Source organism: Mustelus asterias, chromosome 22, assembly GCF_964213995.1.
Source record: "Mustelus asterias chromosome 22, sMusAst1.hap1.1, whole genome shotgun sequence".
Classification (NCBI taxonomy): Eukaryota; Metazoa; Chordata; class Chondrichthyes; order Carcharhiniformes; family Triakidae; genus Mustelus; species Mustelus asterias.
In genome coordinates, this window is record NC_135822.1 from 26450545 (window position 1) to 26463815 (window position 13271).

General features: G+C 48.7%; 1 protein-coding gene across 1 annotated transcript in view; it reads right to left on the bottom strand.

The window, feature by feature from the left end:
• Nucleotides 1-12640, bottom strand: part of LOC144509967 (transmembrane protein 51-like) — a 45607-nt gene extending 32967 nt beyond the window's left edge. Inside the window, exon 1 of the mRNA XM_078239032.1 lies at nt 12523-12640. The gene's annotated coding sequence lies outside the window, so the exon portion shown is untranslated. The remainder of the gene's footprint in view (nt 1-12522) is intronic.
• Nucleotides 12641-13271: the final 631 nt, after the last annotated feature.

Consider the following 13271-nt stretch of genomic DNA (forward strand, 5'->3'; position numbering starts at 1 on the left):
GGGTTTTGAACATTCATTCAGTCTCCCAGCTCTTCAATCTCCTCCCATAACTGTCATCAATGTGGGAATACCTCCACCGCATCCACTGCAGCAGTTCAAGGTAGCCGCTAACTACCCGAGTGCCACCTTGCCATCGATGCCCATGTCCCAATACTTAAGAACTTTCCTTCTGTTAAGCTGCAATGTATGGCAATAATTCAAATAGAGAACAAAACCTTCACAACACAGTCAGAAAAACTCCACTCAAATACTTGGGGGGAGGGGGGAAAAATGATAGAATTCGGAATGGGGGTGAATAGTGACGACACTAGGTTTACCCTGCGAATTCCTGTGAATCTGGGCAGGAACTAGGACCCTGTGGGAATATCGTTCCTAAAGTAGCAATGAAAGACATAGGACCTCCAGGAATAGTGGCAGGGAGTCAGAGAGAAGCCATGTTGCAAGGAGCTTTGAACAGCACAGCTGTTCAAAAGGGGGAGAGAACCCAACCAAGACGTTAGGGGACAATTTGTGCCAAATTCTTGAAACGCTAAACAGCCAAGGTGGTCAAGATGGGGTCAAGTGTCAATGCCGACCCAGCCTGCAGTTGGTGGTGGACACCATCTTGGTAAAGGAATTGAAGCCAATGCAGGATGTGATCACCCAATCAGCAGATTGAAATGCCCAGCTGTTGGAGAGATGGACAGATTGGCAAGGAGGACAAGATGCCTCCACTCCCCACCCCCACACCCCAAGCAGGTACAGGACACCCATCCTCCTCTGGACATCCTCCAGTGGGGCCTCCCAGTGCCACATTCAAGAAGCTGTACAGCCTTCAGTCCCTGAGCCAACGTGCCACCGCGGGCCAGTTATGGCACTTCACACCATCAGTGGAAGTGATCGGTGAGGCGGCACAGTGGTTAGCATTGCTGCCTCACATTCCCGGCTTGGGTCACCGTCTGTGGAGTTTGCACGTTCTCCCCGTGTCTGCGTGGGTTTCTTCCCACAGTCCGAAGATGTGCGGGTTGGGTGGATTGGCCATGGTAAATTGCCTCTTAGTGTCAGGGGGGACTAGCTAGGGTAAATGCATGGTTGTGGGGAAAGGGCCTGGTTGGGATGGTGGTCGGTGCGGACTCAGTACAGTACAGCACAGGAAACAGGCCCTTCGGCCCTCCAACCCTGTGCCGCTCATTGGTCCAACTAGACCATTTGTTTGTATCCCTCCATTCCCAGATGGGCCGAATGGTCTCCTTCTGCACTGTAGGGATTCTATGATTACGAGGAGTTCACATATATTACTTCACAAAAAATGGTGTCTAACCAGTAGTTTGCGTGCCAGAGTTTCAGGTCTCTGGATTAAATGATAACACAGTAAGAGTTTTAACAACACCAGGTTAAAGTCCAACAGGTTTATTTGGTAGCAAATGCCACTAGCTTTCGGAGCGCTGCTCCTTCGTCAGATGGAGTGGAATAACAATCAGCACAGAAGATTTTGCTCCAAGTTCAGACTTTTAAAAAGGTAGAGTGTCAGACCAACATACAATAAATCCCTGTTCTCCGTCTTAAAAAGACACACACAGGAGGAACACGAGGGACAGGTAATAATGATGTAGATTTGTGTGGCTCCTTTAAATGTACTAAAAGCATCAAAAAAGATGCTTCACAGGAGCTGAAATAAGCAAGATGATCGGCACAGACATTATGGGAAGTGACCAGAGCAGCCAGAGGCAACCCACGCAGACACGGGGAGAACGTGCAAACTCCACACAGACAGTGACCCAAGGCCAGAATTGAACACAGGTCCCTGGCGCCGAGAGGGAATTGTGGGGATGGGAGGGGTGAGGCCATGGGAGGACTTTGAAAGCAAGGTTGAGAATTTAAAAACAAGAGGCAGTGCTTAACCAGCAACCGACATAGGCCATCGGGCACAGAGAGAATTGGAACTTGGTGAGAGGCTTGACACCAAAGGTTACAAATAGTCTGCTTTAGCCTCGGGCACTTGTCAGGGAGAGGGATGGGGTTTGCAGCAGAGGAGGTGATGGCCTAGTGGTATTATCACTAGGCTATTAATCCAGAAACTCAGCTAATGTTCTGGGGACCCGGGTTCGAATCCCGCCACGGGAGATGGCGGAATTGGAATTCAATAAAAACAAATCTGGAATTAAAAATCTACTGATGACCATGAAACCATTGTCAATTGTCAGGAGAGGCAGACGCAACTGCCTATATAAAAGAAGAGGAAATGTCAAAGTCAACGGACTCGGTGAAAAGTAAAGTTTGAAGGAGGAATACATATATATATATTTTCTAACTTTTTTGATTTTCCCGACTTAAAAACAGATTGAGAGCCAACTGACTGAGGAGGAAATGATAAAGCAAGTGATAAACATCAAGGCAGAGGACGTGAGGCAACAGCCTCAGGCCGTTTGCAGTTAAATTCAGCAAAGAACCTTACTGACTGGAATTCCCCCCAGAAATAACGATTCATGTTGCACAAGAACCAGAAGTAGGAGTAGGCCATTCAGCCCCTCGAGCCTGCTCCATCATTCAATAAGACCATGGCTGATCTTTTTGTGGACTCAGCTCCACTTACCCGCCCGTTCACCATAACCCTTAATTCCTTTACTGTTCAAAAATGTATCTATCCTTGTCTTAAAAACATTCAACGAGGTAGCCTCAACTGCTTCTCTGGGCAGGGAATTCCACAGATTCACAACCCTTTGGGTGAAGAAGTTCTTCCCAAAAGTTAAAGTTTATTAGTCACAAGTGGGCTTGCATTAACACTGCAATGAAGTTAGTGTGAAAATCCCCTAGTCGCCACACTCCGGCGCCTGTTTGGGTACACGGAGGGAGAATTTAGCACGGCCAATGCACCCTAACCTGCACATTTTTGGAATGTGGGAGGAAACCCACGCAGACACGGGGAGAACATGCAAACTCCACACAGACAGTGTCCCAAGCCGAGAATCGTCCCAGGTCTCTGGCGAGGCAGCAGTGCTAACCACTAGGCTGCCCATCCTCAACTCAGTCTCAAATCTGCTCCTCCTTATTTTGAGGCCATGCCCCCTAGTTCTGGTTTCACCTGCCAGTGGAAACAACCTCCCTGCTTCTATCTTATCTACTCCCTTCATAATTTTTGTATGCTTCTGTCAGATCTCCTCTCAATTCTTCTAAATTCCAATTCGTTAGAGCCCAACAATCCCTCAGCCAGGTAACCAATCTTCATGTCTGGGCTTAGTGTTTGAAATATTAAAGACATCGCAGTCAATGTTTCATCTTGCCCTCAACTACAGCACAGAATGAATGGAGATGACAGTATTACAGTGACAATGTCACTGCACAGAAACCCAGGGCTCCGGCCAAATACTCTGGAGTTATGGGCGCTGGGAGATTTTAAACAATTCAATGAAGATGGATAAAATGCTCATCTCAATGATCATTAGTCTTACAAACCCTATCAGGTCCACCTCTTCAGGGGAGGAAATCATAGAATTCCTGCAGGCTATTCAGCCCATCAAATCTCTACTGACTCACCAAAGGAGCATCCAACCCAGGCCCTCCCCTTCACCCCATGGGGCGGCACAATGGTTAGCACTGCTGCCTCACAGCACCAAGGTTCGATTCCTGGCTTGTCACTGTCTGTGTGGAGTCTGCACGTTCTCCCCATGGCTTTCCTCTGGGTGCCCTGGTTTCCTCCCAGAGTCCGAAAGACGCGCTGGTTAGGTGCATTGAATCGTAGAATCCTACAGTGCAGAAAGAGGCCATTCGGCCCATCGAGTCTGCACCAACCACAATCCCACCCAGGCCCTATCCACATATCCCTACATATTTACCCACTAACCCCTCTAACCTCTGCATCCCGGGACACTAAGGAGCAATTTAGAACGGCCAATCAACCTAGCCTGCACATCTTTGGACTGTGGGAGGAAACCCACGCAGATATGGGGAGAATATGCAAACTCCACACAGACAGCGACGCGAGCCGGGCTTCGAACCCAGGTCCCTGGAGCTGTGAAGCAGCAGTGCTAACCACTGTGCCACAGGTTAGGTGCATTGGCCATTCTAAATTCTCCCTCAGTGTACCCGAACAGGCACCGGAGTGTGGCAACTAGGGGATTTTCACAGTAACTTCACTGCAGTGTTAATGCAAGTCTACTTGTGACGAATAAATAAACTTTATCCCCATAACCCCGCACATTTTTCATGGCTAACCCCCTTAACCTACACATCATTGGATACTCAGGGGCCAATTTAGCACGGCCAATCCACCTAACCCTCATCTTTGGACAGTGGGAGGAAACCGGAGCACCCAGTGGAAACCCACGCAGACACGGGGAGAACTGCAGACTCCGCACAGACTGTCACCCACAGCCAGAATCGAACCCGGGGTCCCTGGCGCTGCGAGGCAGCAGTGCTAACCACTGTGCCACCCCATCCTTACATGGTCTGGCCTACACATGAAGGAGCAGCGCTCCGAAAGCTAGTGGATTTTGCTACCAAATAAACCTGTTGGGACTTTAACCTGGTGTTGTGAGACTTCTTACTACATTTGACTCCAGACACACACTGAGGTTACAAATTCCATCGCTAGGATAAACTATCACTCTTTCATCTTCAGACAGGACGCAAAGTACAAAAATACTTGGATGCGCCCAAATCTACACACTAGTATCACCAGCCAGTGGAGAACATAAGAGACATAATAATTGTCATATGAGAGGAGTGGGGTGCTGCATAGATCACAGAATATAACCGGGTTTGTGTGATTAACCAATTAACTCATTAACCAATCTTCCAGCAGAGCTAATGCACAAACACCCCCTGTCGCATGACCACCATCTTATTTAATTAAACCGTGGTATGATGCCTTACCTAATATTTTGAAAATCCAGGTATCCTACATCTACTGGCTCCTCTATCTTCATCCTCAAAAATAAAAGTCTAATAAATTTGTCAGACCAGACCTCTCCTTTTGTCAACTCACGTCGACTTTGCCAGCTCTGCACCGATTTCCTAAGTGCGCGAAGACTTCCTTAGTCATAGATTTCAACAGTCCCCCGACGACGGATGTTAGGCAGACTGATCTGTCATTCACATTTCCTCTCTCCCTCCCTTCTTGTTGCTGTTCGAGGAAATTTTGGAAAAATCAGTCTCTCCACCACCTTTGCAACTACCTCTAAGAATCCAAGGGTGCAGAGGGTCAGGTCCTGGGGATTCCAACAGTTATTAGCCCCCTAAACACCTGCTAATCCTAGTATGCAATTTACGCCCAAAACTGTAAAAAAAAACAGAAAATATTTGTTTGATGTCTTTATTTCCTCATTCCCTGCGATAATTTCTTTTGTCTCTGCCTTCAATGTTTAGTTTAGTTACTCTCCTTTTTATATTCTTGGAAAGTGGCTGGAAAAACGGCAACTGTGGCTCACACATCCAGCAGGGAGGAAGGTTCAGTAAAGCACAATCTAGTGGCCTGTAGCGCTAAGCTGAAATCACACACACATGTCCAAAGATGTGCGGGTTAGGTTGATTGGCCGTGCTAAATTGCCCCTTAGTGTCAGGGGGATTAGCAGGGTGAATACGTGGGGTTACAGGGATAGGGCCTGGGTGGGATTGTTGTTGGTGCAGACTTGATGGGCCGAATGGGCTCCTTCAGTACTGTCGGGATTCTATGAGATAAGGAAGAAAGAGGCAGTGTTAGAGTGCCATTCAGGCCCAAGGGAGCATGACGTACTCCACAGTTGGACAGCCTCAGATGTAAATAAGCATTGGTCCCATGGGCAAGGAATGAGAGAAAGCATCTAGATCATAGAATCCCTACAGTGCAGGTCAGTCCACCGAGCCTGCACTGACAACAATCCCACCCAGGTCCTAACCCCGTAACCCCATGTATTTACCCTGCTAGTCCCCGAACACCAAGAGGCAATTCAGCATGGCCAATCAACCTAATCTGCACATCTTTTGGAGTGTGGGAGAAAACGCAGACATGGAGGGGGGAAAACGTGCAAACTCCACACAGCCAGAGGCCGGAATTGAACCCTCGGGTCCTCGGCACTGAGGCAGCACTGCTAACCACCGTGCCATCCCTAACTCAGTCCTGAGACCAATCCCTTCCGGAGAGAAAGGGAGATGAAAATTAAACGTTAGAAACAAGCAGCTGACATGGAGATTGGCTCCGCGCCACCTTAAACTTTACTCCAAGTCTAAGACGAGCTCAAAGTCCTGGCAACGGTTTCAGGTTTTGATCAAAAGGAAATAAAAAAAACACAGCAGGTGTCCCATCGCCAGAGCGCAGCGAGCTCCGGCCTGCCTCACATTATACCCAACAACTGGGAACAAAAATTTGCATTTTAATGGAAGTACATCTCTGCCGCCTCACGCACTTCACATACAGATGAAGCACTTTGCAATGTGGTGAATGCTGCAGCCATTTCACACACAAGCTATTAAACCAGCAATAAAGTGAATTAAAGTGCTGCCTTGTACCATCAATGCTTATCAGAGCAGCATTTATGGGTAAATCACTGGATGTGTTGCTCCCTCCCAAATCAGTGTCCACCTTTACTGCAGCTCAATGTACGAAGCCGCTCTCAAACACTGAACCAGCTCTTCTTAAAGTCACAGATTACATCCTGTGTGATGGTGATAACCATCTCTCTTCACCTGTCTGTAGCCTCGGGTACAACTGATCCTCGCTCCTCCTCATTCAAAGTTAAAGTTAATTTATGAGTCACAAGTAGGTTTACATTCACACTGTAATGAAGTTACTGTGAAAATCCTCTAGTCGCCACACTCCGGCACCTGTTCGGGTACACGGAGGGACAATTTAGCACGGCCAATGCACCTAACCAGCACATCTTTGGACTGTGGGAGGAAACCGGAGCACCCGGAAGAAACCCACGCAGACATGGAGCGAATGTGCTGACTCCACACAGATAGCGACCCAAGCCGGGAATCGAACCCGGGTCCCTGGTGCTGTGAGGCAGCAGTGCTAACCACTGTGCCACCCTGTCAATGGGACTAGCCTCGCCTGCTCTATCCAGTCATAGCAAATAAAACCAGCCATGGTTTCTCATCACACACTGGCGCCCGGGCCAGCCCCTCTGCCTGGAACCTAGCCTGGCTCAGCCCCTCCGCCTGGGATCTATCCTGGGTCAGCCCCGATTACGCACGTACCCACTGGCTTTCAGCAACATTATCTGAAAATACCCTCATCAGATTCTGCACGTACACATGGCTTTCCTTCTCCCGGCAACCCTTCTCAGCCTGCGTCTGATCTCCAGTACTGGAGCAACAGTAGTTTTCTAACTAATGTTGGGAAGACTATCTCTAATCCTTAGTTCCCTGGTCACTGACTTCATCCCTCTTGTTATGTACGGCATCTATGGAGTAATGGTGCCTCAAGCAGCACGAGGTAGGCTTGGGAACGGGAACACTGGGAGCTCTTTACTGTAGGTGCGCTCTGTTCCACAGTCAGATCTCAGACTGCACAACCGGGCCCCACACTGGGAGGAGCTAATCGCCCAGGGGTCACCTGACCCACACTCCCCAACATACATCACACCTTTCATTGGCTGAACCGGACCGTTCAGTCTTGACGTCCTATATGAGTAAGGAGCAAGTTAACATGGCCAATCCACCTAACCAGCACATCTTTGGAGTGTGGGAGCAAATTGGAGCACCCGGAGGAAACCCACGCAGACACGGGGAGAATGTGCAGACTCTACACAGACAGTGACCCAAGCTAGAAATCGAACCCGGGTCCCTGGCGCTGTGAGGCAGCAGTGCTAACCACTGCACCAGGAGAAATTCTTTCATGCAAAGAGTGGTTAGCGTGTAGAATTCTCTTCCCCAGATAGCGGTGGAAGCTGGCTCATAGACAGTCTCGAATATATTCAGAGGGTTTTCTGGTTGGGGGGTGGGGCAAGCTCCAGACTACAACATGCACGTAAGCGTGTCTCGCTGTTGTAATCTGGAGCTGGCCCAGGCACGCAAGTATGTGTCGCCTGGGCGGGGCAGGGGTTGGCCAGCTGGCTAGATGATCAGTGTGAATCAGCTTAGTGCCAATAGCATGGGGTTTGATCCCGTCAGGATTTGGGGTCTGTCCCCTTGCCCTGTCTGTGATGGAGGTCGGGGCACAGTGGGCCTAAGCTGTCTTTGGGCAGAGGGCTGGAGAAGGAGAAAGCACCCCCCACAATGGGTACACTGCCACAGAGTCCTGGTCACCCAGTCTCCACAACCTCAGGCTTGGATGCCTTACCCATCTCTGGGCTGCGGGGGACTGGTCACAAGTCACACCCACTGACAAGATTAGCTTTGCTACTGACATGGTCAAGGATGTTAAAAATGAAACGGGTGGCTTCATTTAAAATAAAAACGCTGTTCGAGGCCGAATCCTGTCACTATATTTGGGTCATCGCCAAAAAGCAGGAACATCCAAAGAGGTGCGGGTTAGGTTGATTGGCCATGCTAAAAATTGCCCTTAGTGTCCTGAGATGCAGAGGTTAGAGGGATTAGTGGGTAAACATGTAGGGATATGGGGGCAGGGCCTGGGTGGGATTGTGGCCGGTGCAGACTCGATGGGCCGAATAGCCTCTTTCTGTACTGTAGGGTTTCTATGATTGCATCAACACCGGCTATATGACGAGGAACCTGCTGGTGTCACTTCATTAACCGGGTCACCCCACAGTTATTCAGGTAGCACCATGGGATCTTTCCTATCCACTGAACCGACAAGCGGCACCACCATTTAATACCTCACCTGGAGATAGTCCCCTGGGTACCACACCAGCAAGACAGCCTTAACAACAAGAGTGGAGTTTAACCCCACAAATCCAACTAGTCCCTTCTTCCTTCAGCCAGTCCCGGCAACACATATGGTCACATAGAATATACAGCACAGAAACAGGCCAATTAGCTTCATTGGTCCGTAGCCGGTGTTTATCTTCCACGTGTGTGGGAGAACATCTGTTAGGAGAGATTAAACAGTTTGGCCTGATACTCGCTGGAGTTTAGAAGGATGAGGGGGATCTGATTGAGGTATGTAAAATTTTTTAAAAAGGAGTTGTTAGAGTAAATGTAGACCAAATGTTTCCCCTGTGGGGCAACCTAGAACAAGAGGTCACAGGTATGGGTTGAGAGGCGGTAGATTTAAAACTGAGATGAGGAGGAGCTACTTCTCGCAGAGGGTGGAGAATTTGTGGAACTCGCTGCCCCATAGCGCAGGGGAGTCTGAATCATTGAATGGTTTCAAGAAGGAGATGGACGTATTTCTAAGAAAAAAAATGGATAAGGGGATTAACAGGTGAGGAGATGGATTTGAGACCAGGGAGAGATCAGCCATGATCTGATTGAATGGCGGAGCAGGCTCGAAGGACTGAATTTGCCGACTTCTGCTCCTAATTCCTATGTTCAGGGAGAGCAGGAGTCTGTGCATCTGCCCGACCACCGCACAGTCCATCGCTTCACACAGAGGGTACCCTCCATGGTGTTATGTTGCACTATCGCTGGGCTAAAGAGGATGGATTCAGGACAGATCAATAATCAGGCGATTTGTCAGTCATAAGCAACAGAATTGCATTCAACTGTAATCTGTAACCTCGGGGACAGAATATTGCTCATTCTATCAATACCATCAAACCAGGGAGCCAATTCTGGTGGAGTGGGGGAGTGTAGAAGAACACGCCCAGAGAGATTTCTTCACCAAGAGAGTGGTGAATCTGTGGAATTCACAACAACAGAAATAAGTTGAGGCCAAAAAGTTGAGAGATTTCAAGAATTAGATGTAGCACTTGGGGCTAAAGGGATCAAAGGAATTGAGGCAGGGGGAGAGAAGTGTGGCATCAGGATATTGAATATGATCAGCCAAGATCAAATTGAATGATGGAGCAGGCTCGAAGGGCCGAATGGGCTCCTTCTCTAGTTCCTTCTCCATCCTGCTTCTAGTTTCTATGTTACTTCCATCATAAGGTTAGAAGTGGGATGTTCACTGGTGTTGAACACTGTGCAATCATTTAACAGTGACGCAGTCCATGCCCACATGCAGTAAGGCCTCAGGCTGGTGGGTGGAGCGAATGTTATTTGCCATGAAAGTGCCAAACAATGGGAGAGAATCTGACCACCTCACCTCGGCATTCAACATTACCATTGCTGAAACTTCCTGGCTTCGATATCCTGGGGGTGCCATCGACCAGTAACCTAACTGGATTGCCGTCATAAATACAATGACTAGAAGGGAACTCAGAACTAATTTATCTCCAGACTCTCCAAAGCCTGTCCACCGTCTACAAGGCACAAGCCAGGAGTGCGATGGAATACTTTCTTCTTGCCTGGATGAGTGCAGCTACAACAACACCATCCAGGACAAAGCAGCAAGATACCATGCAACAACTTGCCAAGATGCCTTCTAAACTCTGTGACCTCTACCATTTGTAAGGTCAAGGGCAGCGGAGTAGACTCGATGGGCTGAGTGGCCTAATTCTGCTCCTATGCCTTATGGGTGCAGCAAAACTACACCACCTGGAGGTTTCTCTCCAATTCACTCACCATTCTGGACTTGGAAATATAATTGCTGTTCCTTCAGTGTTGCTGGGTCAAAATGCTGGAGCTTCCTCCCCAACAGCACTGTGGGTGTACCTACACTACATGGACTGCAGCGGCTCAAGAAGTCAGTGCACTGCCCACTTCTCAAGGGCAACTGGGGATAGACAATAAACACTGAATGTGGGCATTGCTGCCAAAGCCAATGAATTATTTAACAAGTGGAGTCTCACAGTAAGAGTATGAGTAATCGTGCAGCCATTTCCTCTTCCATATCTACTTCTGCACAGCAGCAGCCGATGGATAAAGACATCTAAGAATTAACATACAAACTGGAGACTCGGATAACTCATGTCCCCAAATGGAATCAGTTAAAACCTTTGACAAAAATAAAACTGGATTACTTCAGCAACACTGGCAGGAGACAGCCAACCAAAAATTAAACCAACATTAGCACTGCACCCTTCACTGCTGGAGCCTGAAACACAGCTAAACAGAACACCAGTTTAGCAATTGGAACTGGGGGAGTGACTCACTGCCATTGTTCAGACTCGAAAGGCGAATCTCACCGAAATTACCCACTGGGTATTCTTTCCAAGATTCCTGCTCAACAAATCGGGGGGGGGCGGGCAGATAGAGAGAGAAAGGAGAGAGAGAGAGAGAAGGGGCAGAAAATATAAACACCCCAACCAAAATAAACAGCCCAACACAATAAAGATCAAACAGATCCAAAAGCGAAACTTGACACACACAGTTCCAATTCCAGCGAGGCTTTCATTTCAACCTCTTCCCCCTCCCACCCCCATTCACAGAAAGAAAGAAGTTATCCAGCCCTTCTTTTCTGTGGTAGCTTTCTAAAACAGCTAATCGAAGAGCTGAGTTCAAAGGCGTCACCCGAAAGGTAACTGACAAATCAACGTTAAAAAACAAGTCAACAATGGGTTTTAGATTTATGCAAGGACAAAGCAGCGCTCCAGAGATTTGAAATTCAACAATGTGAGTCTTCATTGAGAATGGAGGCAAGAGAAAACAACAATATCATAGAATCTCTACAGTGCAGAAGAGGCCATTCAGCCCATTGAGTGTGTACTGACTCAGTATTTTACCCAGGTTCTCTCCCCCACCCTACCCCCATAATCCCACACACATTTCCCATGGCTAGTCCATCTAACCTACACATCTTGGGACTGTGGGAGGAAACCGGAGCACCCGGAGGAAACCCACACAGACACGGGGAGAACGTGCAAACCCCACACAGACAGTAATCCAAGGCTGGAATTGAACCCAGGTCCCTGGCGCTGTGAGGCAGCAGAGCCAAGCACTGTGCCACCCTGCCGCCCATATCCAACACTGGGGGGGTGGAAATAGCACATTGAGCTCCACCCTGCACAGTGTGGGTGTGGAGTACAAGGGGCTCCCGGGGACACAGCTCAGCACAGGGGAGGCCAGTGTGGGTGTAGGAGTGTGTAGGGTACAAGGAACTCTCAGTGACACAGTTCAGTGTAGGAATGTGTTTGGGGGGGGGGGGGGGGGTACAAGAGGCTCCCAGTGACACAGCTCAGTGCAGAGGAGCCGAGTGTGGAGGGTACAAGGAGCTCTCAGTGACACAGCTCAGTGAACTCAGGTGAGACTGAGATTGAGACACTCCCAAAAGCACTCCTAACGTAGCCAGCCGCCCAGCCTCTATTGCGACAGCCCCGAGTAACCGCACAGAACACAAGTTGAGACATCCGGATGGGTGATGTAACCCTTTCCTATCTCGCTGAAACTCCAGCGAAACAAAAACTTTTGTTTTAAAAGAACTTACACAAAGGGGCGAAACTAACCCGTCCTTGAAACTCACAACAGGCAGAGCGGTGTTGTGCTGAGGATTCGAGAGCTGTTTCTAAATCCTCCCCCATTAACCTGCCCGGAAATCTTCCAAGTTGGAAGAAGTTTGAAAAGTTGGGGAAACTTTTTTGTCCTAAGTTTTGCAGACTTTTGTCCTGGGCTCCAATCCTCACTCACCTTTCACTCCCATGTTGCTGAACCAGGTTCCATATTCACTCTCACTGCTCCGTCTCTTTCCCTTCCCGACTCCAGCGCAAGAATTCACTTCTCAATCTGCTCTTAATCAGGAGAGTCTGATGGCTCCACCTTCCCGCAGGGTCCTAACACCCGCTCCCGCATCACACTCACCTCCCCCTGGAGGCGGGACTCCTTCCCTCCTGCTGGAACCACCGAAAAGCTCACCCAGAATCTGAAACCAGAACAGAGGCAATTCAAAACTCAGCGCAGTCCACACTTTCCCCTTTACACAGCATGTGGACATCAATGGGCAGCACTTGATTTGATTTGACTTATTGTCACATAGAAACATAGAAGATAGAAGCAGGAGGAGGCCATTCGGCCCTTCGAGCCTGCTCCGCCATTCATCACGATCATGGCTGATCATCCAACTCAATAGCCTAATCCTGCTTTTACCCCATAACCTTTGATCCCATTCACCCCAAGTGCTTTATCCAACCGCCTCTTGAATACATTCAATGTTTTGGCATCAACTACTTCCTGTGGTAATGAATTCCACTGGCTCACCACTCTTTGGGTGAAGAAATGTCTCCTCACCTGCGTCCTAAATGGTCTACCCTGAATCCTCAGATTGTGACCCCCTGGTTCTGGACTCCCCCACCATCAGGAACATCCTCCCTGCATCTACCCTATCTAGTCCTGTTAGAATTTTATAAGTCTCTATGAGATCCGCCCCCTCATTCATCTGA